Source organism: Elgaria multicarinata, chromosome 12, assembly GCF_023053635.1.
Source record: "Elgaria multicarinata webbii isolate HBS135686 ecotype San Diego chromosome 12, rElgMul1.1.pri, whole genome shotgun sequence".
NCBI classification, from domain to species: domain Eukaryota; kingdom Metazoa; phylum Chordata; class Lepidosauria; order Squamata; family Anguidae; genus Elgaria; species Elgaria multicarinata.
In genome coordinates this window covers 22,160,700-22,176,619 of record NC_086182.1, presented here as the reverse complement: position 1 = coordinate 22,176,619, position 15,920 = coordinate 22,160,700, and the positions used below count along the sequence as shown (strand labels likewise).

General features: G+C 40.3%; 1 protein-coding gene across 2 annotated transcripts in view; it reads left to right on the top strand.

Moving 5' to 3' along the window:
- CDON (cell adhesion associated, oncogene regulated) overlaps positions 1-15,920 on the top strand; it is a 122,604-nt gene that overhangs the window by 57,908 nt on the left and 48,776 nt on the right. Inside the window, exon 1 of one of the 2 annotated variants that reach the window (XM_063139542.1) lies at positions 1,264-1,417. The exons of the other annotated variant lie outside the window; for it this stretch is intronic. The gene's annotated coding sequence lies outside the window, so the exon portion shown is untranslated. Of the gene's footprint in view, positions 1-1,263; positions 1,418-15,920 lie in introns of those variants that run through there. 2 annotated transcript variants of the gene reach the window in all.

Genomic DNA, 15,920 nt, shown 5'->3' with positions numbered 1-15,920 from the left:
TTACATCTGAGGCAGTAAGTTGCTGGGGAACATGGGAGGGAGGGTGCTGTTGTACTATGTCCTGCTTTGTTGGTCCCTGGTCGACAGCTGGTGCGCCACTGTGTGAACAGAGTGCTGGCACTTATGTTCTTACATTAGAATAGCTTGCCCTTAGGGCTCAATCCTATGCATGTTTATACAGAAAAAAGTCCCACAACTCCCAACCAGGATGGCTTATTCTAGAAAATCAAGATTTTTACCAAATTAAAGAAGCATAAAACTATTATATGTAGTCTTTCCCCCCTTAAAAAAACCCACCCTTATTTAGTAGATGTATACCCAGTTTTTTTTTTTTAAAAAAATTAAAAGCAGTTTTGAGGAAAATATAACAGAAAAAGCACGACTCACATTTAACAAAAAATCAAAATAAACCACAGCAGTATTAAATCCAGCAATTGTAAATAAGTAAATTATAAATTGTAAGGAAGAAAATGACTATGCCAAACAAAATATGTTCAGGCATTGGTATGGCTGTTATAAACGTTATGCACTGCCTTTATAAAATTGATGTGTACAATCAAGTGCTCTTATTTCTAAGTACTGTATACAAATAACTTATTGGTCTAGTGCAGCTCTGTTAGGCCTCTTGCACCTTGTGTGTTTGCTTTGAGAAGTACGTAAATGGCAACACGCGTAAAAGTAACACACAGGGGAAAAGCCATAGATGCACTTCTCACGTTCCTAGACCTCCTCGAGGTTAAACAAATCCTTCAACCTGCCCAGCAGGGCAACCCCGCCTCCCTCCTGTTCTAGGCGGCGGCAACGTCCACTTCCGAACTGCGGGGGGAGACGTCTTCCTTCCCCGGGTCCCCTTTCCGCAAGCCCACCGCCAACTCCTTAGAGAAGCCGGCTGATAAAGCCGCGCCCGCCGCTGGGCCTCTCCCAACGGGCCGAAGTTCGATTCGGCTGGCGGGTCTCAATCGAGCCCTCCCCCTTTCCGTTTCTGTGCTGTTGGTACATTCCGATCCGAGGAGGTGGGGGCGGAGGAAAGGAAAGCGCCGTTTGGCTGCGAGAAGACGGTGGGCGTGGCTGAAGGGGCTCGAGCTGAGAAGAGGGCGGGGCTTCGGGGGGCGCGCGCACGCGGGCGAGGGGCGGGGCTTGGCTCCCTCAGGAGCTTCTGGCTGAGCCGGGCGCGCGGTCGCTCGCGCGTTCTCCCTCTTTCTCGTCGCCTCAGTCAGTCAAGTCAGTCAGTCCCTGAGAGGGTTTCGTGAGCGGCGGGGCGGCTCAGGACGGAGACCGGGCTGCCTCGCCTTGCCGGCCGGCCGGTGTTGGATGGAGGGTCCCGTCCGCCTCGCCTGTTCTCTCTGGAATGTACTGGGGAGCGGCTGCCGAGTGGGAGCGAGGGCTCTATGGGCGCAAGCAGCGCCGCTGCTGAGGGGTGAGAAGGGAAGGAGGGTGGGCGTGTTAAAGTGGGGGGGAGGAAGGGAAGAAGGACGCTGCGAGGGGGCCCCGGGTGCGCGCGCGCGTGTGGTTGCGTTGGACCGAAAGGCTCGAGCATGTCTGGATGCGCTTGTGTGGACTCGGGGGTCACAGGGCTCGAGGGCAAAGTGTACGGTTCGGGGTGGGTGAAGGAACTGCTGCGATTTTAATGGGGTTTTTTTTAACTGCAAGCTGCCTTGCGAAGAGCTTTGCGCTTTAAAAAGCGGCTGATCGACGTGTGCACCAATAAACACGCGCGCCCGCCTTGCAGCGCCGTGAAGACGCTCAAGAGTTATTGTGGCACAAGGTTTCGCGGGCTGCTTGCAGCCCGCTTCGTCAGAGGCAGTGAATGGAAGCGACTTCCGGAGGGATAGCCGGTGTTGGTCTTTTGCAGGGAAGGGATCTCTCTCTCTCTCTCTCTCTCTCTCACACACACACACACACACACACACACACTCTCTCTCTCTCTCTCACACACACACCCCTTCCCGACACGCACATCTTGTGGCACCTTAAAAAGTTATGGGCTATGACATAAGCGTGGAAATCTCTTCCTCTTTAAGGCGCCTCACGTCTTCCTGCTGGTTTTTTTGGAGGCATGAAGCATGATGCGGTTTTGTGCAACTTGGTTGATCACACTCCACGGACATCTGATTGAAGTGTTCTCTGTCTCAATAAAGCTGTGAGTATTTTAAGGTGCCCCAAGACTCTTCTCTCTGTGTGAGTTTGCTGTAACAGGCTATGTTACTCCCCTTCAATTTCAGGGGATAAAGTTTGTTTAATCTGAAGTAGTCTTCCCTTTTGGTGTGGAACTGCCTTTTTTCTTTAATCCCAGGAGAGTGAAAACAGATCCTGGCTGGTGTGTGTGTGTGTACTTGTTTTTTGTTTTATGTATTTCAAGACATTCATTTCCTAAAGTTTGCACTTGAAGGAAGAAACTGACATGTTGAGAGCATAGGCTGTTGTTCTAAATACAAAATTATAGATACTTTTTGTACATTTTGCTATACTGTAGACTCTGTATGCAAAACAACACTTAGGTTCTGGATTTATTCATCTGGAGTAGCTGTTTTTATATAGGAAACATACAGAGTTTTATATAGGAACAGGCAGTTGACCCTGCTTTACCATTTCTCAATGCTTTTCTCGCCTTTGTGTACCTGGCAGAGGCTGAAATATGTTATCTGGTTTGCATATGCTCTTTTATTTTTCCTTGCAAGAAGTTTGGAACAATGCAAAGCATCATTTCTTCTCTTTTTGTGTCCCTATGAATGGTCTAACCTTATTGTCAAAATATGCCCTCCCTAATGTTACTTCACTTTGCAGTTCTTGGACCCTTATGCAGCATCTTGGAAGTAGCAGGTGAAGATTACTTCTTAAGGACAGGAGTTTTTAAGTTTTTGATGCAGCTTCAGAAGTTGTATAATGTGTGCATGTGGAAGGAAGAATAGCTATATGATTGCTTGTGAGTTTGAAGGCATTCTGGCTGTGCTGGTGAAGGTGTTGATACTGCATTTCCATAACAAAATCCCAGAGAAGCTGATAATTGGATCCTAAGCAGCTGCCATGTCTGCAGTCTTTCTGATGCTGACTTGATCAGAAACTTGCTTTAGATAGAACCAAAGGCAATTCTATGATTGAGAGACTTGGTTGTCAACTTCAAACTGTTTAACTTCTAGCACAACTCCTTTTGAACATGAAATTGTAAGCTGTGTCTTGTTATTCTTAGAGTATTTATAGCAGCAACATGTTGGGAGGTTCTTCTCATTTAAGCTAAGATGAAACATCACATTTTGTCTGGAATCTTTAAATTAACTGTTGTTAACTGCTGCTAAACTAGAAAGCATTCTTACCAAGAGCAGCCTGCATTGCCATTATCTGTTACACACATGTTATAATTGCATAATGTCGAAATGAGCTGTGTGCAAGAAAAACACACTATAAAATAGGAAAGTTTTGTTTATGTATACCGAATTTCAGAGGAATAGTTTGCTCAGTAAATCAGCATTATAATTTACATTGACTTGAGGGTTTACATAAGAAAATTCTTAGCATTAGGTATTTTCAGCATCTTAATTAACCAAAACTGGAAGAAGTTGATGCCTCAATCTGCTGTAGGTGTAGGCTGTTCCTATTGATCTCAATGTAATTTCTAAGCAAGGTGCTTACATCTTCCTTACACTGTGTTACAAAGATAGCAGTTGTGACTTTAACTTAGTATTTGCCTAAGTGAGGTTTAGCCGATTTTTAAAGTCAATATTCAAATGTCCTTTTTCTTTGCACACTGTTGAGACTTGGATCATGTTGCTGGCTCTAGCTCATAGGCTTTCAGCATCCTTGCCCAGTGTTCAGTCTTGCAGGTGGTTTGACTTTGGAGTGAATTAGTGTTTTGTTTAGACAGCCTTCTTTGACAGGATCAGCAAGGCAGTGCTGAAGTGAGTTTTGTAAACACCAGAACAAAAACTGCTGCACTGCTTTTACAGTAAAAGTGTGAGAGAATGTTGTACTGAATTCCTGTTGGAAGGCATGTGCAGAGCCATTCTTGTGTACATTATAAGCTGAGGTTTGTTTCCCTTAGTTTAGCATACAGATATTAGATAATGAATCTAATTTACTGTAATATACTCTCTAATATCTCTACTTCACAATTGGTAAGTAGTTGGATGTAGTTCAGTCTGTTTGCATTTTAAACAGAATTTGGGGCAATATAATTTTAAATACTTACATTTTCTAATTGTGAAACACCTCTTGCCTTGTACTATAAACAGTTGTCATTCAAGGTCCTTTAGCATTAGTTACTACTAGGGAATTTGAAAGATCACAGAATTGAAATGTATGCATATACAAAGCAATTTTATTTTAAAACAGGGTTAAAGAAACTGAAGAAAAATCTGTTAGTGCTGGCTGTTCATGCTCAAAGGGTTAAGCATGACTAACTGCATTGCTGTTAAAATGAAACCATGCAGTATGGTATAATAGGAAACATCCTATGCAGAAAGTATAGTATTTTGCATGATTCCTGTTTAAATTTCCTTAGTTTAGTGTTTCAGGCTTGAAACATACAGTATCACTGTCATCCACAATCTGGTAATAGTACTGTGGTGATATTAATGTGGCTTTAAAAAAGCAAACAGGTTATATTTGCCTGAAAGAGTCACATTAGTGTGATTCTAGCTCCCTGGTGCTTTCTTGGAGCCCTGGAGACAACCTAGTGAATAGGGCTGAAAATTCATTCTGTATTTGATTAAATGGAACAGACTCGTTGCTTCTTACCCCAGCAGGGGCTATGAGATCTCTTGATCCCCGAAGCGGCTCATAGACCCTGGGAATTCCATTAGCAAGCACCTGAGGAATTTCTGCCCTGCAGTGCCTTTTTTGTAGCAAGGGCGGGGGTTGGTGGTGGTGGGGGAAACAGAACAAGAAGTATATCACTCCTGATGATAAGTGGTGGGGGAGGCTACGCTGGAAGAATCCATATGTTGGCAGATCTAAAATCAAGCTATGACTTAACAGCTTATCTGGCAAGAGAAAAGCCCTACCCCAAGAATCCTCATAGTCAGACACTGATGTTGAAAGGAGAACTGTGCTGTACGTGGGGCACTAAAATTAGCTCATCCACCCTTATTGTTGAAACCCTTGTTTCTCATTCTGGAGAGGCAAACTGGTGGAAAAGCAATCTCAATACAAGCACTTATTCTTGTGGAGTGGGTGAGTTTCGTTTTTAAAAATAGAATAGGTAATATGGCTTTTATTTGTCTGTTAATATAAACTGGATTTTTAAGTTATCAGCAGGAATGTTTTGAAAAATCTGATGTTTGTGTTGAGAAAAGCCTTTGGAGCACTGCCTTCATTACACGGATACTTTTTTAAAAGTCTGAATTTTTGTGCCAGATTTTTTGTAATTTTTCTTCTATTTGTGTACTTACATTCTACAGCAAAAATATAGGTTGCAATTGAAGCATTTTCCAATATTTAGCCAATTTCAAGTATTGTTTATGCATTTTATGCTTTTTGATAAAATATGCAAATGGTATTTGATTCTGTATGTATGTACAAATAGTTGTTACAAGTGTTTTAACATTGCAATCCCATACATGTATGCTCAGAATTAAGGCCCTTTGAGTTCATTGGGGCTTACTTCCAGGTAAGTGGTATAGGATTGTAGCCTAAAACATCTTAATCTTGAAGTTTAGTATCTCTGGGATTTATAATTATATTTTCATTGCAATGGCAATACAGATATTTAATAACTACTGCTGTTAATCATTTTTCTTTAGAATGCGAAGGAATATGAATTGCACTATTCATGTTGGAAAAGTTAGCAATTATCTTTTTGTAGGGTTTGTTATGTGGGCATTTGGTTGCCTTACATGGTCTAAATATTTGACCCATTCAAGCTTTATTTTTACTAAGGTATTTAGGCTGCAATCCTACACAATTACCTGGGAGGTAATCTCTACTGAAAATAATGAGACTTACTTCTGAGTAGTCACATAGAGTCAAGTGGTTAAACACTATACCTTGCCTAAACATAACCACTAAGAATTGCAGTCCTTTAGTCTTACATTCTCTTTTTTATCTTTTAAAGATGCCTGTCCCTCACACAAACACACCTCTCTACCTCTTTGCCTGCCCCAGTATTTTGACATTCTTTTTTGGCTTGAAAAGATTTAGGAACCTTACAGAGCAATCCTACTCAGAAGTAAATCCCTTGGAGTTCAGTGCTGCTTACTTCCAGGTAAGTATGTATAGGATTGCAGCCATGCTCTGTAATAGACTTCTTGTAGCCCATGCTGCTTTTCAGAATTTAGATTTGCTGTTACTATAAATAAATAAAATAGCTGCAATTGTACACTGGAGCTCATAAGAAGTAGCAGTGGCATAAAAGACTATTGCACCAGTGGGGTTTCATTGCTTAGTTTATAATTAGCAGTGTCGTCCTTTGGGTTTGTGTATGTAAGTTAAATATGCAAAGTTGTAATGATTTGATTTACTTCAACAGTATTGGATAAAGTTATTTCTGGTACTTCCTGAGTTTGTATTTTTTATTTGGCATCCAATTTTAGTTGTTGCAACTACAAATATTTCCAGTAGGGTTTTCCCCCCCAGTTTTTCACTTGGAAATGTTAACACTGGGCATGGGAAAGGGGAAGAAAAGTGGTTCCCCTTGATTGAATTCGATCTGTTGCATAAAATACATTCTGAAGTAAGATTTTAATGTTGTTAGTTAGTAATTTTTAGTTTAAACCTAATTGAACATTTTGTAAATGGAACTAAAAAGTGCAATGAATAGCAGAACTATCAAGATAGTAAAAGGACAGCATTAGGAAAAGTTTAACTGGGGTTATATTGAATGGTACCAGAAATAATTTTGTATTTTAGTTTTACAGATGGATCTCTATAGTAGTTTCAAACATATAATTGAAAATAAAAACTTGCTATAGTTTTAGTCCACCTATATTATCTGATTGGTATTTCTGACCAGTTATTGGTATTTCTGACCAATTTTTTATACTCTGAGAAGCTTGCAGATAATATTGTGAAAGCATTGATCTTCCTGAATTTTATTTTAATAGAGATCAGTTCATTTTGTTTGCTTGTACTTTGTACTGTTTACAAATTCTGTTCAGTTCTGCAGAGTATTGGCTGCTATGTACTCCCTCTGCTGGCCAGCTCCAAAGCAGTGGACACATTTTCATGTGTTTATAGTATACCAACTATCAACAGTTTTGTTATCCAAGGCTTAAAAACACATTAGAAGAATAACACTTCTGTGAATTAGCAACACAAATGACAAATTGCTGGGAAATTGGTCCATGTACCTATCTCACGTTATTAAATCATTTGTCCAAAGTAGTAAAACTATAGTTTTGAAGCCCCCTGAAATAAGTTGATAATCTAAAGAAAAGGTAGTTTTTAAATGATGTTCTGTCTTCTGCATTCATCAGCCAAGTTTATTATAGAGTAAAGCTATGCAAAAGTTGTTTGGGGCATTTGATATATTACTGACGTCTATCTTAGAAATATGGCTACAACTCAAATGCTCCTCTGATCTATATGTTGGCCTATTTTTGTTTGGTAATAGATATAACATTTTATCGTGCCAACTTTTAGCATTTGAGTATGTTCAACAATTTCAGTGAACATATTAGTAAATTACAGATATCTTTCTCTGCAGCTGTACTCAGAATCTTATGTCACAATCTGTGGGGTCTTTCCATGACTCAAGTGTTCACAACAGTCTTTACATTGAAGTAAAAAAAAGTTCCTAGGAGGCTGGGAAGTGTGAGCAATTTCCTGCTAACTGTGACTGGGATTGCCATAGGTCCTGGCTACTCTTGAACTTCTTAACTCTCCTCTAACTCACATAGTTTAGTTTAAAATTAATATGAATTGATAGTGCTTTGAGAACCACACTAATTCAGAGATCAAAAAAATTCTTACATACCCAGACTTCCAGCATAGAACTTAAAGCAACTATTTTTTTACTCAAGCTTTTTGGACAACTGCTGTCCAATACTAGACTTATAGAAATACATATTTTAATGTAAAACTTCACTTTCAGGAGGCTTCATAGTAAGTCTTAAGACAATATCAAACCTACTGGGCTATTTTACCCACTGGGCTCCTAATATTATGCTTTCTTGCCTCATGGAAGAACATTATTATTATTATTATTTATATAGGACCATCAATGTACATGGTGCTGTACAGAGTAAAACAGTAAATAGCAAGACCCTGCCGCATAGTATGTCTGGATTTGTATGTCTAGTGAGTGCGGAATGTTTGACTGAGTGGGTGTGGCTGGTGATACGGGGAGAGAGGAGTGTAAAAAGGTTGGCTGAGGGGACTGTGTGTTAGTGTGGTTTAGTTTGGAGTTTGGTTTTAGTCTGGTTTGTGCTTCAGGAGAGTGTTTGGTGTGTGAGGAGTGAAAAGAGATAGGATTTTAAGGGACTTGGGATTGTTTTAAATATAAAAATATGCAGGTTTGATCTAAATTGAAATACTAAAGATCTGTTAAATTTCAATAAACTTGTGTGTTCTGTTACCACAAACCACGTGTCAGCTCGGATTTATTACCTGCTATATTACACAGTGTAAAAACATCTAACAATACACCTGCAGTTCAGTACCTGAACAATAGAACCTATTTTCCAAAACCCTTTACCTTGTTCCCTCACATATAGGGAAAAGGTTGTGTTGTTTTTACCCTTTCCTCAGGCTTTTCAAGAGGTGGCTCTTGGCTTGAGAAGGGTGTGCTAGGCAAGGCCTTCTGTGTGAGGTCGGTGTTGTCGCAATGTGTTTTGTGCCCTTTCAGATAAGCTTCCAGCAAACATTTTATGTAGAGCACATGACTCCATTTTTTATATTAAAAAGCCAGATTGTCTTTTGTATTCTCCAATTGATTGACCCTTTTTCGGTAAGTGGGTGGACATCACTGAGCCTTTGAAGCACTAGTCATATGTACTAAGCTGTCACTGTTTTAACAGAGGACAAAATGCTTAAGCAGAGAAAAGAAGTTGTTTGTTTCATTTTATGATTATAGTAGCTTCAGAGAAAGCTATTCCAAAAGTTGTATTAAGGTTGAGTAGCCACACAATTCATTCTCGCAGCCACATACCAGAGTGATGGTGATCTAATACATCTGCCATAAACTAACAATATTTTCCCTGTTGCATCAGAAAATTTCATTCCATCTGATTGTACCTGTTAAACAAATTATCACAGAAGAGTCATCCAGCCCAAGAATTTCCATTTGATGGCAACTGGATGTAATACTTGGACTGATTGAAATACCTAAGTAATGCTTGAAAGTCATGAAGTGAAACTGGTTTGAAATTATTTTTAATACAGAAACCCTTCTTTGAACATTTTGTGACATCCAGCAGCCTAGAGGCTGGACTGAAAAGCAGGAACAAGTAGAATGACTCAAAGCCTTTTCTTTAGGAGGCCTCAGTATGTTTTGGTTTACTTTTTTGAGACTGCTGGACAACCCCATTAATAAAACTAACCTCTGGGCAGTTCTGAAGTTGGAGCTGTAACCAGCTATCATATATTGCATTACATTTGTATCAGTGAAGTCTAGCCACAACATTGCATATGACGATTCGGCTGGGCAGAAGGAGAAAGCCAAAGGCAACTGGCATGATACACATAGGGGGTGGGGCATGTGGAGAGGACTGGAAGACTGCAGTGTGCTGCAAAATCAGAAGGCTGGAGTAGTCAGGCCAAACTGACAAGCATTGAATATGCATGGCATAGTGGGGGATACTTGCCTGATTACCTCAACCATAGGGATTGGCAGGGTAGAAACCAGTGTTATGATGGAATGCCAGCCCACAGTACTGTGAGTCTTGGACATCTTTCAGGAGATCAAAAGTAGGCAGGGAGTTTGTGTGACTTTAAAAGCAAGGAGGTAGCAGGCTGCAGAGAAACTCTGCCTTGCAGCTTTGCGGAGTACAAGCGAATGGCTCAGGGAAGACAGATGTGGGAGAGATACATGGATAACATGGGATGGATTTTTTTGCTGTTACAGTATACATGTGTGCAAATCATGTTTATAGAAAAAAATGAATGAAGTTTATAGAACAAATGCAAATCAAAGTGCAAGAAACATTTTCAGAGTGACTTTACTGTTGAAGCATTGAAAAGATACTAAGCAGCTATTGTAAATCTGGTTGGGTTTTTTTTGGGGGGGGTGATTTGATAGAAAGCATTGAATACATTTTGGAATATTAAAGCTTGCTTTCCCTATGAAATGCTGCTGAATTACTTGACCTGGAGTGCTCTTAGTTTTGGTTGCTATTTCTTCAATAAGGATCTATAACCAGAAGAAATGCCAGGAGATTAAGGTATGGTCTAAGAATACACTTGTGTTTTGTACATATGCCAAAAAAACCCGCAAGGAAGACAGCATTTAATGAGAACTTGAGTGAAGTATAGACTAAATCAAATGGGAAGTCAAAATTTAATAGTTGTTCCTTTCTTACACTGCATTCAGTCAGATTTTAATTCATCTCTATCATATCAACATTTAAATTATGTGGAACTCACGGTTGTGTTCTTCAGTGGGACTGCATTTTCCCTGTGGCCATGAATTCACTGCCTTTTAATTACCTATGATGTAAGGCAATCGTAGATGACTGGGTGGCTATAAATTCTGGCTGCAGGTGTGGGTTTAATAAATATATGTTCCTTTAGGGATTACAAATAGTATAGATTCCTACAAGTTACAACAGAAAGTAAGACTTGATAAGCTGGCTTAATATGCTTTTTGCCTGTATTTTATAGAGTTGCCATGGTTGCTTGACAATGTCAGTGGAAGTAGACTTGCAAATTAAGTTATTACGCCTTTTGGAGAAGAATTCAGATACTTCTGAACAAACATTTGATGACTGATGGAGCCTCAAAGACCTGACTACTATTGCTCTTAGGCAGGATAGGGTTATGTGTGTCTCTCTCTGTCATTAAGTGTATGGATTTGTCCAAGAGAGTAGTGCTGAGACAAGGGCATTGTGGTGGAACATGATGCCAGATCTCTACATTTGTTTTCCAGATCTTCTTTCATCATGTCTGAATAATTACTAGTCATTTTAATAGTGTCTTTTCAAGCTGTCTTAATAGACTTTTATCTTAGGGTCACCTTATCTTTTCTTTCTTTATGGTTGAACTTCAGGCTATGAGAGAAATTATAATAAGGTTTCATCCTGGTTTGTATTGCACACACTGAATGTGATGCTACTTTTTGAATGTAAGGTATCCACCTACAGATTGCTTTCCCAAATGGGTGAGGGCAAGGTAGTATGAATCTACAAGGATTTCCTATCTGAAAATATACCGAATTGAGACTCTGGCCTTATTATATTTTGTAAATCTGAAGGGTTTGAGTTTCTTTTGTATTCAGAGCTTGATTTGTTTTACTGAGACATGTAGACTGTTTGAATTAGTGCAGGTATTTCTGGCTTAGTATACCCTCTTCGCTTCTGCTTCTTGATTGTCTCAACTGTCTTCAGAGTGATGTTGATTAATTTCGAATGGATTTAATTTGGAGTAGTATACAGAGAATCGTACTTCTATGTCAAAGGGTAGATGATTCTATTAGCTCTGAATCTCACTGTTCATATACTCTATAACAAGGAGGTCTATTGCAGTACTTCTAGGGGAAATGTGTGGCCAAGCTGGCCCCTTGTGGAGCATAAAATGCTTTAGGCATTGGTCATATTCCCTGGGAAAATTATATTTGTGAACTGCCTTTTAAAAAGTTTGTGGTGCTTCTTATGCCAGGAGGCAAAGGTGATTATTTGGCAAGATGGGTTACAGGTCTGTATTCAACAAACTAATGAGATTCTTAGACAGCTGAACAACAAGAAGAAAAAAGCAGTATTTGTCAGCAGTGTAAGCGAGATGTAACTTGGAAGGGCATCCTCAACCATTTTGCTTTGCAGTCCAGAGAAACACAACAATTTCACCATCCAACTACATCAAACTTCTCTCTATCTTCAGCCCACATCTTCTAATGCAGTGGTCTTCAAATGGTCAAGACCCGAGACCCACCTTGGACTCCAAACCTGCATCATGGCCCTACTTCCACAATTGCCCAACATGTCAGCTGCCATGACCCATCTGGACTGCTCTCACCACCCACCAGTTAAAGACCAATGTTCTAATGCATGGGCTGGCATCACTGTTAGATTTTTTTTTATCTTTTCCACTTCCAGCTGAACTCTGAGCTCTCCAATACTTTTCCCTCCTCCTTTTTTCCTGAACTTGTAGGAATAATCCTATGAAAGATAGGTGTTTATTCCTTTTGTGATACTGCAGGCAAATGCTCACATGCAAGTGCAAACTTATGTGCATACACACTGCCCCCCATCTCAGCATGCAGGGCTGGGAAGGTTTAAACATCTCTTCCTTGTGTGCTGAGAACACTTCATGCCTCCCCTGCCTATCACCTGGAGAAAATGTGCATAATTTAATGAAGAAGACAGAATGCTGCACCATCTTGTGCATTTAAATCGTGCTGTCAGTCTGCCAAACATCTACTTGGTGGGCTATTGGAAGTGTAGTGATGCTGGCAAAGAGGACTGTTTGACAGGCTGCCAGGATCCCCAGCCTGTGCTGGGGAAAAAGGCACGTGAGGCAAGCAATGCCTGTATACTATCATCCCGACGGATGTGGCATTGGCACAGCAGGTGGAGAGATGGCTTAATCCTCTTCACCCTCACAGCAGTCCTTATGCAGATGACTGTTTCCTCCTTGCTAATAGCTATCTATTTCCAGCTGCTCAGCTGGGTGATATGAAAAAGTGAGTGATACACCCAGCCAGTCTGTGTGCTACTCAGAGCAGCCAAGGCAAGGGTTGTGTGCAGGCCGCAAATTCTCCATATGTGGCTTAAATGAGTAATAGTTGAAATTGCCAGATGCATTTGATAAAATGGTCTTCTTCAATAGCAGATAATAATGGTGGATAGGCTACTCCAAAGTGGATTATATGTCAGCCTTCTTTATATTGAGAATCATGGTCCTAAAATGAAAGTATACCATTATTTCATATTTAAATTGTTTACATTCCCCCACTCCTTGTAAACATGTTCCAGGTGGAGCAAAAATATGGTAACTCATCATTTTCCTGTTCTTACACAACTGTCTTGATGGTGCTACTAGTAATGCCTGTGTATAGCAAAACATCATGGATGTTGGACAACTCTTCGTTGTGGCTACAGAGAGCTATATGGATCAAATTGAGCTTCAAAGCAAATTAAATTTGGCCCGTTTAGTTCTAACATGGCCATTCTGTGGATATATGTGTATCGATTTCCTGTACTGCCCAACAGCCAGTGTACTCTTTACAGTTCATAAAAATTAAACCCCCAAAATACAAATGTAATATATACAGTTATTCAAATGAATTCGTAACCATATTTCCCAATTTAGGGACAAATATCCAACCCATTCCTGTTCCCGAAATCTGCCAAAGGACTTTGTCCATGCATTGGGGTGGATGGGTGGGGGAGAGAGAGGGGTATCTTCAATACCATTTTGGCTTTTTCAAGGTTCCCTCAGTTACCATGATTACCTTCTCTTGCAGCAGTTGGGTACAAATGATAAACCTCAGTTGAGGATTGCTATTTTAAAAAAAAATCGATAGCAAAAGTGCTAAATATATCCTCTGATGTGGCATGAAGAACTGTTCAAAATGACCAATCATAAGCTGTGTAGATAACAAGTTTTGCTAGATTGCAAGGACAATGAACATAAGTTCCAATAAATTATCAATGGTCATACCTAAGTAACAGATGGGTTAGGCATGGGCTAGCATGCATTGCACACTCAAAGTCACATGCCATGTTTTTAAGCAAAGCTGATTTTTGTGTGCTCTGTATAACAATTGAATAATTAAAACAGTTGAAAATCCTGCTATATTCTTTGCGTAGCTTGCAGGTGTGTAATTTAATTGACCTATAAGTCAAGTTCAGGAATGAACATTTACAGGCCTCAAGGCAAAATGTAAAAGACAAAGGAGTCATAACTGAAGTGCGGCATAGATAAATGAGTGGTGGCTTCTATCCAGTCTTCTAAACATGTACAGCTTTTTGGTTTCAGAGAGGAGAAAACTATTTCTCTCTAGGCATTCCGCTATTAATTAGCATTTATTTTACAACTGTATAATAAGAGTGCTGGCAATATATTGGCTGCATTCACACATAGTAAGCCACAACAAACCATGGATGGAAGGTCCATAATTTGTTTAGCTGTTCCTGCTTGCCCTCACCTCCAGGTAGGTCCCTCATTGGAATATTTACCAGTTTTGAGCTTGGCACTTATTAAAATCTACGGGTTCATTTGGTTTGCTCTTGTTCCCGCTTGTCTCACAATTTCAAAAAGACCTTCTCCTTCAACACCTGTGCATTGTACCACTCAGCCAGCTAAACACAATGTTCCCTTATTGCTGGGGCTACTCTTCCTGCTTCAGCTGATTGGCAGCTTAAGCCGCTTGCATACTCCTCTCCCTCCTGTGCAGCCCTTGAACAGCTGGCACGGAGGTCAGTGCTATCCCATCCTTAAAGCTTCCTGCTGCAGTGGCAGTGCACAGCAGGTGATCTGTGCTGCAGCATGAGGCACCTGATTTGGGTTCAAGCAGTTATTACAAATTGAATTTACTTTTTTAAAATTTTACCTTTTTTTTTGGTACCAAATGGAGCTACAAACTCCTGAACTGTAAGGAACCTCTGAACCTGTTTGGTTTTGCCAGTTCATGAAGAGCAGGCAAAAAACAAACAGAAGCCATCAGCATTAGTAACAAAGAAAATTATTTATGTCTCTGCTAGTCCTCCACAGTGTCAAGCAGACAGAAAGCACCCATTCCAATAAAAAGAACTGAGAAAAAAGGGGGGAACAAGATTCAATGAATATGCATGAAATTTAATCAGACTCATTTTCTGAGCTATAGCTACCACTATCAGTTTCAGTCTCTGCTTCAATGACAGTGCCCCCTAGAGGCAGAAATGCACCTTGCTATTGCATTTGAGAGCTGTAGTCACAGTTTGCAACCTAGGCCTTGCTTACCCTCAGTGCTCAGAAATTGTAGTAAACTGATACTGTACATAGTTTTTAAAAAATCCTTGGGAGAAGTAAATATGTGAACTCCATATCTTAAACTTTTTATTCATCAAGCTAAAATAAAACATTCCATAATCCATTTTTCTTCATTTTTAAAATATTTCCAATTTTTCGGGGGGGGGGGGTTCAAAACATTTCCCTCCCCCCCTGAATTTCCCCTTTTTTCCCGGGCCTTCACATCTCTAGAAGCCCCCTCCATGTACAATATTGAAACTAATCAGGCTTGAGCCAAAGACACCTTCCATCCCTGCACCACCAGCCCATTGTGTTTCTGTGGTGGTCGGGCGGAAGGGCAAAGCCTTCTCCAGTACATCCAACATAGAAACTAAGCAGGCTGGTGGAGAAAATAGGGAATGCTCTGTTGCCTCACCTCTGTCAGCCGGCAGCATTTCTGGCCTGCAAAATGTTTTACTAGGTTCTTTTAGCTCATAAGGTATGGAGAGCTCCATTCATTCTCCACTAGCCCCTCCTATAAGTAAAAAGACTGGTAACTTTTTTGTGGGGGGGATCTACAAGTTTGTATTAGATGATTAGCCGTTGTTTTATATTGTAAAATGCCTTGACAGAAAGGTAGTGCATAAGCACAGCACATTAAGTTAATAGTGCAGTCTTATGTATATCTATTCAGATGCAAGTCCTGTTGAGTTGAATATGATTTACTCCCAGATAGATGTGTATTGCAGCCTAAATCACCTTGGCACTGCTGCATTTCCCCACACATCCAGGTCCCAGAGCAGCAAGTGTGCCCCAGAAGTGATGCTGCTCAAAGTTCTGTTCACCTGTGTTGCCATACCCATTGGTTAGAATCCTGATAATCCCTCCCTTGCCTGCAGTTTGGAAAA